General features: G+C 41.1%; 1 non-coding gene across 1 annotated transcript; it reads right to left on the bottom strand.

Moving 5' to 3' along the window:
• Positions 1-6,769: 6,769 nt before the first annotated feature.
• On the bottom strand, positions 6,770-6,858 carry trnar-ucu (transfer RNA arginine (anticodon UCU)). Its single transcript is given in 2 exon segments — positions 6,770-6,805; positions 6,822-6,858. It is a non-coding gene; the product is annotated as a tRNA-Arg (tRNA).
• Positions 6,859-13,545: the final 6,687 nt, after the last annotated feature.

Genomic DNA, 13,545 nt, shown 5'->3' with positions numbered 1-13,545 from the left:
GCACGCGGATGACCGAGCCAATGAGACAGCACTATCTAAAAAACCAAGCCCAGTTTCTAGACTACCTCTCAGAAACCCCGCCGGCCTCCTGCCGCCTCTCCAGCATGGCCCTGGTACTGATTCGCAGGGAGGTCAGAGCTCTCATTTGCGGCAAATGCTGGCATTTCATCGTGTACAAGGTCAGAACCAAGCAGGCGAAGGAAAGCAGACTAATCTCTAAGGCCAGCCTGGTACGCTGTCCCCAGACCGCTGGAAGGAACATCCCTGCCCTCCTAAGTAAGTGATCTATCCGCCGGTCAGCATTTCCACCTTTTTGTTTCTCCGTTTCTGCTCCAAGGCACCAGCAGCTCTTGGTTAAATCAGCCACGTCAGCCAGCCCCCCCTTCCCCCCCCAAATGGAATAAGAGGAGCGGGCTGACGTGGCTGGTTTAACTGGGTTACCAAAAGAGCTGCTGGTGACCTGGAGCAGAAATTGGTGTTCTTATTTCCCCTTTGCTTTAGGCCACCAACAGCTTTTGGTTAAACCAGCCACGTTAGTCTGAAGGGAGGGCAGACTGACGTGGCTGGTTTAGCTGGGTGAACCAAGAGCTGCTGGTGACCCGGAGCAGAATATGATTATTCCCGCCCCCTCCCTTTGCTTTAGGGCTCCATCGGCTCTTGTTAAACCATAGTTAAACCATTGGTGGTCTAATTTGTCTAACCTTACTGCCTTCATCAGATAGCCTGGAGTCCACCCAAACACTGTAGTATCAGGTTAACTACTGAGGTAGGAACCTTGTGTAGGTGTTTGTTGAAGGGGGAACATTAAAGCCGTGGGTTTAATAGACATACTGTGTGGTCCTTCTGATGTGCCTCCTAGAAAAGTTATAGTGTACATATTAACCACTTAACATTGTGTCAGAAGCAAAAACGTAATATTAACGGATGTCGAACAAATAAGAGACAACACAGTACGCAGGCTATTTGTTTCTCTCTGCCGTTTACTGAAAGCTCGGGGCTAATGCTAGCGAGCTCACGGACTGCAAAATGAATCAGTTTCAAGTTTCTCCACCAGAGAAGTTTATATTTAAAGCAGAAGACTTGACTAAATGTATTATACGCTTTAACAGATTCCGCATCACATCTGGATTGGAGACGCAAGCGGATAAAAATCAAGTAAATGCACTAATTTAAACAATGGGGGAGGAGGCGGTGGATATATTGTTTTCCCTGCACCTCAGCCCAGTGGAAGCGAGTGAGTACGACACAGTTAAGACAAAGTTGGATGCTCACTTTGTAACACGCAGAAATGTGATCTTTGAGAGGGCAAAGTTTAACCTGAGGCAGCAAGAAACGGGCGAGTCGCCCAACAGCTTTCACACAGTGCTGCACTGCCTAGCGGAACACACCGGATACGGGGCTTTGCATGACGAAATAGTGAGAGACAGACTTGTGGTGGGTTTGAGAGATAAACGCTTGTCAGAACAGCTAAAACTCGATCCTGAACTGACTATAAAGAAAGCAATTACCAGAGCTAGACAAAGCGAGCAGGTGAAGAAGCAACAAGAAATGCTAAAAATTAACTTTAAAGCTGATATCTCTAATGCTCAGCTTGACAGCGTGCACACAAGACAGCGAAACAGGGCACGCGCTAAACAACTCAAGCCACAATACAAACACACAGAACAAAAACAACAGAAGGAAAGACAGGCACAATGCAGCAGATGTGGTGACTCAAGATGGCATAGCCAACAACAATGTCCAGCCAAAGATGTAATATGCAATAACTGCAGGAAAAAAGGACATTACGCCAGGGTGTGTAAAACCAAAAGAATGTGTGAAAGGCATGTAGCTACAGTGATTGAGGACACTGGTGAGAAAGTTGCATTTTTGGGTTCACTGTCAGCAGATGCTAATGACAGCCCATGGATGACAGACATGCATGTGGAGAATCTAAATGCACGCTTTAAAATTGACACTGGCGCAGACGTCACCGCTATATCAGAAATGCTGTATAACCAGGGCCAATTCAGTAGGCTGGAGAGGTCAACAAGGGTTCTACTGGGACCAGGAGGGTCTCGTCTGAATGTGAAGGGCAAGTTCACCGCAACTCCCTGAAAAAAACAGTAAAAGTACTAAGGGGGAAATTTACGTTGTGGAGGGGCTGTGTACACCACTGCTAGGTGGGCTCGCTGCGGTGGCACTGCACTCAATGATAAGTGTGAGTTTTCTAAGAGCAGGATAAAGTTCCTGGGGCAGGTTACAGAGGCATCAGGTGTCAGCACTGATCCTGACAAAGTGAGCGCTGTAAAACCCATGCCAGCGCCAAGTAATGTTAGCGAGGTAAGGCGCTTCCAGGGAATGACAAACCACCTGGGGAAATTCCTGCCTCACTTAGCGGTGAGAACACGACCGCTCAGAGACCTGCTGAGGAAGTCCAGTATGTGGGCCTGGGGGCCTCAAGAACAGCAGGACTTCGATAATATCAAAGATAAACTGACGACACCCCCAGGGCTTGCGTTGTATGATCCTTATGCTAAAACACTCGTCTCCGCTGACTCTTCCCGTTCCTCTCCAGCGGCAAACAGACACAGAGTGGAAACCTGTGGTGTATACCTGGAGAGCCCTCAGCAGCACTGACCAGCGATACGCCCAGATTGAGAAGGAGACACTAGCATCAACATGGGCCTGTGAGAGGTTCGCAGAGTTCCTTGTTGGGAAGAGTTTCTACATTGAAACGAACCACAAGCCCCTGATTTCTACTAGGCTCAAAAAGATTAGATGAACTTCCCCCACACATACAGCGCCTGCGCATGCGACTAATGCGGTTTGCCTACACCATATCGCATGTGGCTGGCAAGGACATCGCAACTGCAGATGTGCTTTCCCGAGCTCCTGTCAGTCATACTGCAGAAGGATTGCAGGAGGAGGAAATCAACCTCTATGTTGACTCTGTGGTAGCGAGCCTCCCAGCTACAGAAAAGAGGCTAAGAGAAATTCAGAGACACCAGGACAATGACTCTACACTCCATCACTTGAAGAAATTCTGTGTCGAAGGATGGCCAGATAATTTTTCTATTCTATTTCTATTCTAGCCATTTCTGCCATTCAAAGGTGAGCTCACAATCCAAGATGGTCTACTATTGTACGGCAGCAGAATAGTCATCCCAGTGTCACTCAGGGCTGACATCCTGTCCAAGTTGCATGAGGGCCATCTGGGAATAAAAAAATGCTGAAAGCGGGCTGAGCATTCAGTATGGTGGCCAGGGCTCAGCAGAGAGCTGACCAACATGATAGAGAAATGTGATGTGTGCAGCCATGAAAGAGTCAATTTCAAAGAAAAGATGATGTCTACTGAATTTCCGCCAAGACCATGGTCTACTGTAGGAGCGGATTTATTCCAGATAGACAACAAACAATACCTAGTCATCGTGGACTATTTCTCCAGATATTTTGAAGTAGCCAAACTGACGTCTACTACATCTGAAGCTGTGATTAATCACATCAAGTCTATCTTCGCTCGTCATGTCAAACATGAAGTGGTCCTCTCAGACAATGGCCCACAGTTTGCATCTGAGATCTTCAGACAGTTCACAAGGGATTGGGGTTTTAGTCATGTGACATCCAGCCCCCATTGGAGGCGGAGCGTGCTGTGAGGACAATCAAATGTCTCCTCAAGAAATCCGGCGACCCTTATCTCGCTCTGATAGCATATCGTGCCGCTCCCCTGGCGAATAGGTACAGTCCCACTGAACTTCTGATAGGGAGGAAAATAAGAACGCCAGTTCCTGTCATTTCGTCCAAGCTCATCCCAGGGTGTGTAGACCTGGATAACCTGGAAAGGACAGAGAGGAGATACAGACAAAAACTGCGACAGTATTATAACCATAGACATAGAGCACAAAACATGCTGCACCTTCAGCCTGGTGATCATGTGTGGGTCAAAGATACAGTGGAAAGAGGCACGGTGGTGTCTACTGCCAGCACACCGAGGTCATCAGGCCCGTGTAGAGACCGTCCGAAGGGCATGTGCAGGATAAATTTTTTGAAGGGGGGGGGGGGGGTGTTGCGCGCGTACTGAAGAGCGGTGTTGTCGCGCGCGTTCTGATCAGCTGTGTTATCGCGCGCGTACTCAAGAGCGGTGTTGTCGCGCGCGTACTCAAGACCGGTGTTGTCGCGCGCCTACTGCGTCGCGGGGGCACTTTTGATCATTTTGGAAGGGCACTTTCTATCCAAGACTACAAAGGGCATGTGCACTGCACAGGTTGAGCCCTATGTGTGCACGTGCCTGGAGGTCATACATCATTGAGACACCTGGGGGCACTATACGAAGGAGCAGATACCATCTTTCACCGACCCCTGTGGCTCCAGGAGAACCTGCTAACTTAACTGAGCCAGCACTTGAGAGCATAGTTCTTGATGACACACACACTCCTGTCACACCCGGAGCACAGAGTGCAGCCAGTCAGCAGTCTCCTGTGTGTGAAAGAAGTTTCCCAGCCCGAATAAGGAATCCTCCTTCTTTCTTTAAAAGACTTTGTTCGCTCCTAGGAATGGAATTCGAGTTTGTCGCCTCTAATTTATTTTGTTGACAGTGTTAACTAAAGCTCATGTTCATGGTACTCTTAGCCAAATTGGAAAAAAATAAGAGCCATAAATGCGATTACAGGTATTACTGATGTTGATTGTCATTTAGTTATGTTACGAGTTATAACTTAAGTAAAATTAATCGGAAGAGCCTCCTGTTAAAGTTTAGAAACACTCTAAAGGTTATTTCTGTTTCTGCATCTGCACATAGTTTATCCTTTGCTTTGAAAGGGCGATGTAGTATCAGGTTAACTACTGAGGTAGGAACCTTGTGTAGGTTTTGTTGAAGGGGGGAGCATTAAAGCCGTGGGTTCAATAGACATTGTAGCTGCGTCCCAAATCGCATACTTATGCACTATTTTACGCCATTTTGTAGTATAAATAGTGTAAGTAGTGTGTTCACATTGAAAACTCTCAAAATAATAAGTGCACTTTAATTACCCGGATGATGCACTCATTCAGCTGCTAAAATGAAGTGTGTTATGATGGACACTTCACGCACTCAACGACCGCAGGTTTGCTTACGTAGCGGAAGGGGCGGAGCGATCGGACGCACATGTTGAATAACTTTATTTATTTTGGATGGTGAAAGCAAAATTCTCCTACGAGAGTGATTATAGCGCCTCCCGATGGTGAATGCGGTTATACTCATGGCAGGTATTACCTGATAATTCAGTCGTTTATTTCACTGATTTGGCAACAGTCAAACGTCATCAGGGAAACGGTTTGAATTTCCGCTTAGTAAAAAAACATTAGTGTGCCATTTGGGACAACACTACATACATGTACTATCCTGTTGAGTGTGTAAGTGCATGAGTACATAGTGCATGAGTGCATAGTGTATAGTGTGCCATTTGGGACGCAGCTTCTGTGTGGTCCTTTTGTTGTGCCTCCTAGAAAGGTTATAGTGTACATATTAATGACTTAACAGACACTAGTGAGGATTTTTTTGGGGGGTGTACACATTTAAAAAGCTTATAAGAAGAGGAGTTGGAGCTCAAACTCCCTCTCATTGGAGCCCAAGTGGCTCTGCAGCTTGCAGTGTCTCAATCTGTTTGCTAATTGTTAACACACATTATTGCATTTAATGACTTTACATTGTTGAGCACTGAGCTATGTTTTAGTGAACTGAACACTGTATCAGTTGATGAAATATAGTGATTTTCTGTAAGTTTAAGCATTTCTATAAAACTTCAGTATTTGTAACAGAAAAATCCTGGCCACCACACTGCAAATTTTAGATTGAAGTTAAAATTAACACTCCCTCAGAGTTAATATGGAAACCACTATAAAAGTGTTAACATTATCAACATCAAGAGAGTGTTAATTAGCAAACTCTTATTAATATATATATATATATATATATATATATATATATATATATATATATATATATATATATATATATATATATAAAAAATATATTATTAATAATAATTAATAATAATATATAGATATAAAATATCTGTTAAATTTCTGAAAAAATTCTGTGAAAAATATGGAAGTTTTATAGAACTGTATAAATGTACGAAAATAACCATATTTCATGAACTCAAACAATGTTTAGTTTACATAATCATAGCTTAGTGCACAAAAATGTAAAGTCATTAGATGCAATAATGTGTTCATGTGTGATTGCAACTAGAAAACAGATTTTGACTGCAGTAGTAACTACACAGTTACCTTTAAACAAAAAAAAAATGCAGCATAACATCAAACACTTTCAGTTCATCTTGGACTTGAACACAGACGCTACTATCCTTCACAATGGTGACACAAAAACCGTTATGCTATTTTTCTTTTTCCTTTTTTGATTTTACGGAAAAATACCGGCAGCTGTGGTTGCCAGTAATTTACTGTTTTTAACATTTTAAATTCATAAATTCAGTTTACAGAATATTTCTGTTAAAAACAAATTTCACAGTCTGTATTTTTTATATTTTTTTATTTTTTCATTAACCACTTGTACATCCCGGAATTGTTCAGGAAAAGCCAAAAATTAGCAAAAAAAACTTGACACAAAGGAACATTTACACCTCACTGCCAACTAGCGTTTTGGAAGTGTTAATGCAGACCAACAGAGACAGCGCGCAGAAGTATAAATGCACAGCTACGCGCGTTGCATGCGCCGTGGATTACGCCGGTTACTTGACGCAGAAGTATTAACCAGGCTTAAGTCAGTGAAGAAAAAGAGCAAAGCTTTTGACTCTAGTGGGACTTGAACCCACAACCTTTGAATGACTCAGCTGACAGCCTAGAAGTCCAATGCGCTATCCATTGCGCCACAGAGCCTGAATGCTTTGCTGCCTCTGGCACTGTTGCACAGAAAACACTTTTTGGTTCTCTCTGGCCCATGAAAGAACAGCCAACTGCGGACAAGGCACTGCTGGGATTCGACGCGGGATCTCCTGTTTACTAGACAGGCGCTTTGACCAACTAAGTCACAGCGCCGAAGGACCTCGACAGGGGCTAATTGTTTATTCGAAAAAAGAAGAAAAAAACTAACAACGGTAGCGCTGTATGTGTGAATGTCTGGACTTGAAATATTAAAGTTCAATTGGTTAGGCATTACCACACTATGCTATATAAAGCCATCGTCCAAAGCCCTCTTGAACGAGCATCGTTCTTAAGGATTTGAGTTTTGTTAAGAAACCGACTGCTAAACATCTCGCTGCGTAAACACTCGTATTTATTAACAAAAAGCAACCCTGGCACCAGTACATTCGGCACAGCTGGGATTTGAACCCAGGATCTCCAGTTTATTAGACAGCCGCTTTGACCAACTAAGTCACAGCACCAATGCTAAAAACTGAAGAAAGACGTTTATGCACACAGAGACAAAAAAAGACAGTAAGTCTAAAAATGCCAAGCAAAGAGGTTGTTTAACTCTATTTGTCGCACTATTCATTACGCCTCAAAGCAATACAATTTTATAGGGGGGCGCTGTCGCGCGAATACGATGTAGACGCGTTCACAGTGAGCTCCTCACAGGTGACATTTCATTTAAGAAATAATCAGACCTAGAAGTTAATTTCAAACTTTAGTGTGCTTTGACTCGGCTTATACATACGTTCGGACAGTAAATTTGTGGATATCGTGTGTAGAATGGCTGCTCCTGGCAACAAACGAGGTGGCAAAGAGACACGAGCTAATACGGCTAACGTTAGCTCGGGTGACTCACGAGGTACCCACGAGGGAGAACCACTTTCAGCTGAAATGTTTAAACAATCGCTGGAGTCTATAAAAAATGACATTTGCATTAAAATTGAAAGTGCGATCAGCGGTCTACAATCAGACATCAACGGAGTGAAAGAAGAGTTGACTTCAGCTGTAGCCACAATTCAACAATCGCTTGGCTCGCAGGAGGAGCGGCTGAGAGCTGTCGAGGATTCGGCGACAGCAACGAGCAATTCTTTAAGGTACCTTGAAACTACCGTGGCTAAACTTCAGACTGAGGTTACGGCTCTGTCTTTAAAGTGTGAAGATCTTGAAAGCAGATCAAGGAGGAATAACATCAGACTGATCGGAATAAGCGAGGGAGAAGAAGGCAACCGTCCAACGGAGTTTGTTTCAAACTTTCTCCGCGACCTGTTGAACATGGAGGAGAAGCCCTGCTTGATCGAGCTCACAGGTCACTTCAACCAAAGCCCAAACCGGGTCAACCACCCAGGCCCTTCATCATTAGAGTCCACTTCTTCCATATTCGTGAACAGATTCTCCAAGCGGCGCGTCAAGAAGGAAGGCTGACATACAAGGGAAATATCTGGCTATCTGGCTATAATCTCTTTCCTGATCTCACGGCTAACGAAGCCAAGAAAAGAGCGGCTTTTGGGGAAGTGCGCAAATTCATACGAAACGTTGAAGGGGCTCGATTTGGCTTTCGTCATCCCGCCAGATTCCGAATTACCTTGCCGGGTAATACAGAGCAGCTATTTACGGACCCCCTCAAAGCGATGGAATATGTGAAAAACACCCTTGCAGCTGACGCGATTGGAACAAAGACCAGTGTTATGCCCGAATAACTGAAAATCACTTGTCGGCTACCTTCTGAGATGACTGTCCATTCCAGATTTTCTTGCAAGGTACTTTATCTTTGGAATAAGGAGAACTGATTGCATTTTACTTGGACCAGTCCATTGTTCTACTATTATTTCATTCTCTAAAAAACAGAACACTGCATCTGACTGTTTATTAGCCTAATAACCAGATTTAAAATCTTTGGTTATTGCCTTAATTTTAAGCACTATCTAGACACATACTGCACTTTGTGGTCTGCGTGCTTATTTTTTTTTCTCACCTGATGACGCGCTTGTCTTTTCCGTAGCGCATCCTAGACGACAAGTTCATCGTCTGTGCTTTTTGTCTTATGGGGTTTTATATACACCTAGTTAAGGGAGGTGTTAAAGTGGGTGGGGGATATCAATGTGTTATAGTTCAGAATTTTGTTTTATTTTATTTATTTATTTTTTTTTCCCTGTTTCTTTTTTCTTGTGGCTACTGGTATTTTACACAATCCATTCTGTCTGTTAAGTTTTAAAATATCTCAAGATATCTTCAATAATTTATTTAAAATGTATATCAATAAGTAAAATCATAAATTTTGTAAGCTGGAATGTAAAAGGACTTGGTCGTCCCACTAAGCTTAACAAAGTGATCAATCATTTGCATAATTTACAAGCTAAAATAGTTTTTTTTACAGGAAACACATCTTAATGTTTCTGATCACACCATGTTACGTAGAAAATGGGTCTCACAATCTTTTCATTCCTTATTTACCAGTAGAGCAAGGGGAGTGGCTATTCTTATTCATAAAGATATTCCTTTTAATACATCAGACGTGCTGGCTGACCGTAATGGTAGATATATCATTGTCTCTGGATCACTTTTTAATACTCCGGTTGTATTGGCTAATATTTACGCACCAAATTTTGATGATGATAATTTTTTTATTAAATTTCTCTCCCTCTTACCAAATTTACATTCAAGATATTTGATTATTGGGGGAGATTTCAATCTCTGCTTGAACCCTCAACTTGACAGAGCATCTCTAAGGGGAACAGCTCTCTCAAAGTCAGCTAAAATTATAAATTCCTTTCTTAATGATTATGCAGTTACAGACGTATGGCGATTCTTGAATCCACTTACACGTGGTTATTCCTTCTTCTCTTATGCTCATCAGACTTTTTCTCGGATTGATTATTTTTTAATTGACAACAAACTCTTACCATGTGTTCAGCATTGCACTTACAATGCAATAGTCATTTCGGATCATTCTACTCTCACTTTAGGACTTAAATTTGAGTGTAAAAATGTTCAACGTCCACTTTGGAGGTTAAATGTTCGTCTATTAACCACTGAGGATTTTGTCCAGATTATTTCCTCCCAAATAGACTTTTTTGTTCAGGTTAATTCTTCTCTAGACATCACACATAGCACTCTTTGGGAAGCATTTAAAGCCTACATTAGAGGTCAAATTATATCTTATGTATCATTTGAAAGGAACAAATATAAAAAATCTATTGCAGATCTGACAGATCAAATCTCCCAATTAGAAAATCAATATGTAAATAGCCCTTCTCCAAACATACTTAAAGAATATCTCCTCTTAAAAGCTGATTTTGACACACTTTCTACTGTTACAGCAGAGGAGATATTAATAAAATCAAGGCATGCTTATTATGAATGTGGAGAGAAGGCGCATAGACTTTTAGCCCACCAGCTTAGACAGTCCTCTGCCTCCCATATAATCTCTACTATTAAAGCAAACGATATCCTACTGTCAGATCACTGTGCAATCAATAACGCATTTTTAGAATTTTATCAGTCATTGTATTCTTCTGAACAAATTTCTGATCAGGTGGACTTTCATAACTTTTTCCAAGATCTTTCCATACCTCGCATTAGTTCTGAAGATATGAAATTTCTGGACAGCCCTATTTCTTTAGATGAGGTTTACAATGCTATATCAGCAATGCAAAGTGGCAAAAGTCCTGGGCCAGATGGTCTGCCAGCTGAATTTTTAAAGACTTTTTCTGGACAACTAGCTCCTCTTTTACTAAATATGTACAACGAATCATTTGATCTAACCTGTCTTCCTCAGACTTTGCGAGAAGCCTCAATTTCTTTTATTTTGAAAAAGGGCAAAGACCCTCAGTTGTGCAGTTCATATCGACCAATATCACTTTTAAATGCTGATGTAAAAATCTTAGCCAAAATTTTTGCTCTACGATTAGAAACTCTTCTTCCCAAAATTATTTCCTCTGACCAAACTGGCTTTGTTAAAAACAGATTTTCATTCTTTAATATCAGACGATTATTCAATATCATTTATCATCCTATGTCTTTATCTGTACCTGAAGTCTTGATTTCACTTGATGCAGAGAAGGCTTTTGATAGAGTGGAATGGAATTATTTAATTTATGCTCTTAAGAGTTTTGGCTTTGGAGCAAATTTTATATCCTGGATCAGATTATTGTACAAAGCCCCACTTGCCTCTGTTCGTACCAATAACATTTCTTCTGCATATTTTCAGATTAATCGAGGCACAAGACAGGGCTGCCCTCTCTCTCCTCTTTTATTTGCAGTTGCAATAGAGCCTTTGGCCATTGCTCTGCGTCAAAACACAAATATAGCTGGTATAATAAGAGGAGGACAAGAGCATAAAGTGTCTCTATATGCAGATGACTTGCTGCTATACGTTTCTGATCCATCTAAATCCTTGCCTCATATTCTCAAAACGTTTGATACATTTGGCAGGCTATCTGGCTATAAATTGAATTTACAGAAAAGTGAAATATTTCCCATCAATAATGCTGCCCGTGAGTTTTCCTTTACATCCTTCCCATTCAAGATATCAAATTCATTTATATACCTCGGCATACATTTATCTAACGCTTATTTTAAGCTCTTTGCTGAAAACTTACTCCCCCTACTGGAGCGAGTTGAACAAGATTTAAAGCGTTGGGCCTCTCTTCCATTATCAGTCGCAGGTCGAATAAACTCAATTAAAATGTCTTTTCCTAATTTCAGATGTTACTACTGGGCCTCAAATATTCGTCCTATACTTCACTGGCTCTACGAAGATCCTGGGGCTGATGCTTTATCATGGATAGCCATTGAATCTACCTCATGCTTGCCCTCCTCCCTAGCAGCATTAGTTTATGCTCCTCTTTCCTTCCCTTATGACAAATATACAAAAAACTTGATGGTAAGATCCACACTTAAAATTTGGAAACAAATTAGACGTCAATTTGGTTGGCAAACTATATCTCCAAAATCTCCCATTCATTCTAATCCGGTTTTTAGTCCATCAATAATTGATAAATCATTTGCGTCCTGGCATGCTAGAGGTGTTAAGGAAATAAACGACTTATACCATGAGGGAATTTTCTCTTCATTTCAACAGATATGTGAAAAATTTAATATTCCAAATAAAACCTTTTTCCATTATCTCCAAATTCGCGATTTTGTGCATAAAATGTTCCCTCATTTTCCAGTATTGCCTCCTAGCTCCTCATTTGATAATTTACTGGAGAGGCCCACAATTTGGAAAGGGATTATATCATCACTCTACTATAAAATTATGGCACCAACAAATACATCCCATTCCCAAATAAAATCTGTGTGGGAAGATGATCTGGGAATCACAATTTCAGATGAGGATTGGGAATCAGTCTTATACAGAATTCACAAGTCCTCTGTCTGCGCAAAGCATGGACTTCTGCAGTGCAAAATTGTGCATCGTGTACACTGGACAAACCTAAAGCTCTCAAAACACTTTCAGCATATAGACCCGGCCTGCAATCGCTGTAATTTCACCCCAGCCACTCATGCACATATGTTTTGGTCTTGTATAAAGCTTAATTACTTTTGGGACACTATTTTTAAAATTATATCTGTTTTTTTGGGTATATCCATCTCCCCTTGCCCACTGATAGCCATGTTTGGAATTTTGCCTACAACATACAATCTTACAAAAATACAATCTGATAGCATAGCTTTTATTGTGCTCCTGGCCAAACGACTAATATTGCTTAAGTGGAAGGATCAGAAGCCTCCAACCCCAACACAGTGGATTCGTGATGTCTTATTTTTTGTTAAGTTGGAAAAAATTAGACTGTCTAGAGGTTCATCTAATCAGTTTAAAAAAACTTGGGACCCATTTAGGAAATATATCCAAGAACATGTTTTATTGTCAACTACAGACCAAATCCTTGTTCCAGCAAATTGATTTATCTATTTTTTCTTTCCTAAATGCGAAATTAGAGTGTATTGTGTGCTTCAGATTGCACAACTGTAGTTTCATTTAAGCCACACTATTGATTTTTATTTTTCTATTTATTTATTTATTTTATTTATTTATTTTATTTTTTTTATTATTATTTTTTTCCCTTTTTCTCTTATTGTACGTGCCAAAGTTGATACTGTCTATACTTTTTGAAATGTAATTCTGTTTTGTCTTCTTTTTTGCTGTAATTTGCCATAAAAGTCAGCTGACCAGCTAAACCACAGCACCACAAAAATTAACCCTAAGAGACATTTGCCCGATAACAAAAATCGAAGAAGAAAAAACCAATACACAACAAAAACCAGCATGTCAGGATGCAGAAAATGCTGACAAGATGGACGTGGTCTTTTAGAGTCTGGATGATCATGTCTCAAACCTGACCGGTAACCTGGCCTCTGTTCAAGATCAAAGCAAAAAATGCGTTAATTCATTTTTATTGAATCTATCCTTAATCATGTGTTAAGTGTTTTTTGGAACCTCCAGTTTCATTACATCCAAACCCAGAGTCAGCTCGGAAAATGGAAATCAGGTACTATGCATAGAGAGGCTCTTGAACGACATTGCTGATGATTTCGAGGATCTGACCTGATGATCTGTTATATGATCAATAGATCTGTCCTTCACAACACAAGCAGCGATCTCAGATCAGTTAATCCAGACATTTTAATCTGATTCGCGAACTTCTTTAAAGA

This window comes from Danio rerio, chromosome 4, assembly GCF_049306965.1.
Source record: "Danio rerio strain Tuebingen ecotype United States chromosome 4, GRCz12tu, whole genome shotgun sequence".
Lineage (NCBI taxonomy): Eukaryota > Metazoa > Chordata > Actinopteri > Cypriniformes > Danionidae > Danio > Danio rerio.
The sequence above is the reverse complement of the archived record's forward strand: the minus strand, read 5'-3'. Positions and strand labels throughout refer to the sequence as shown.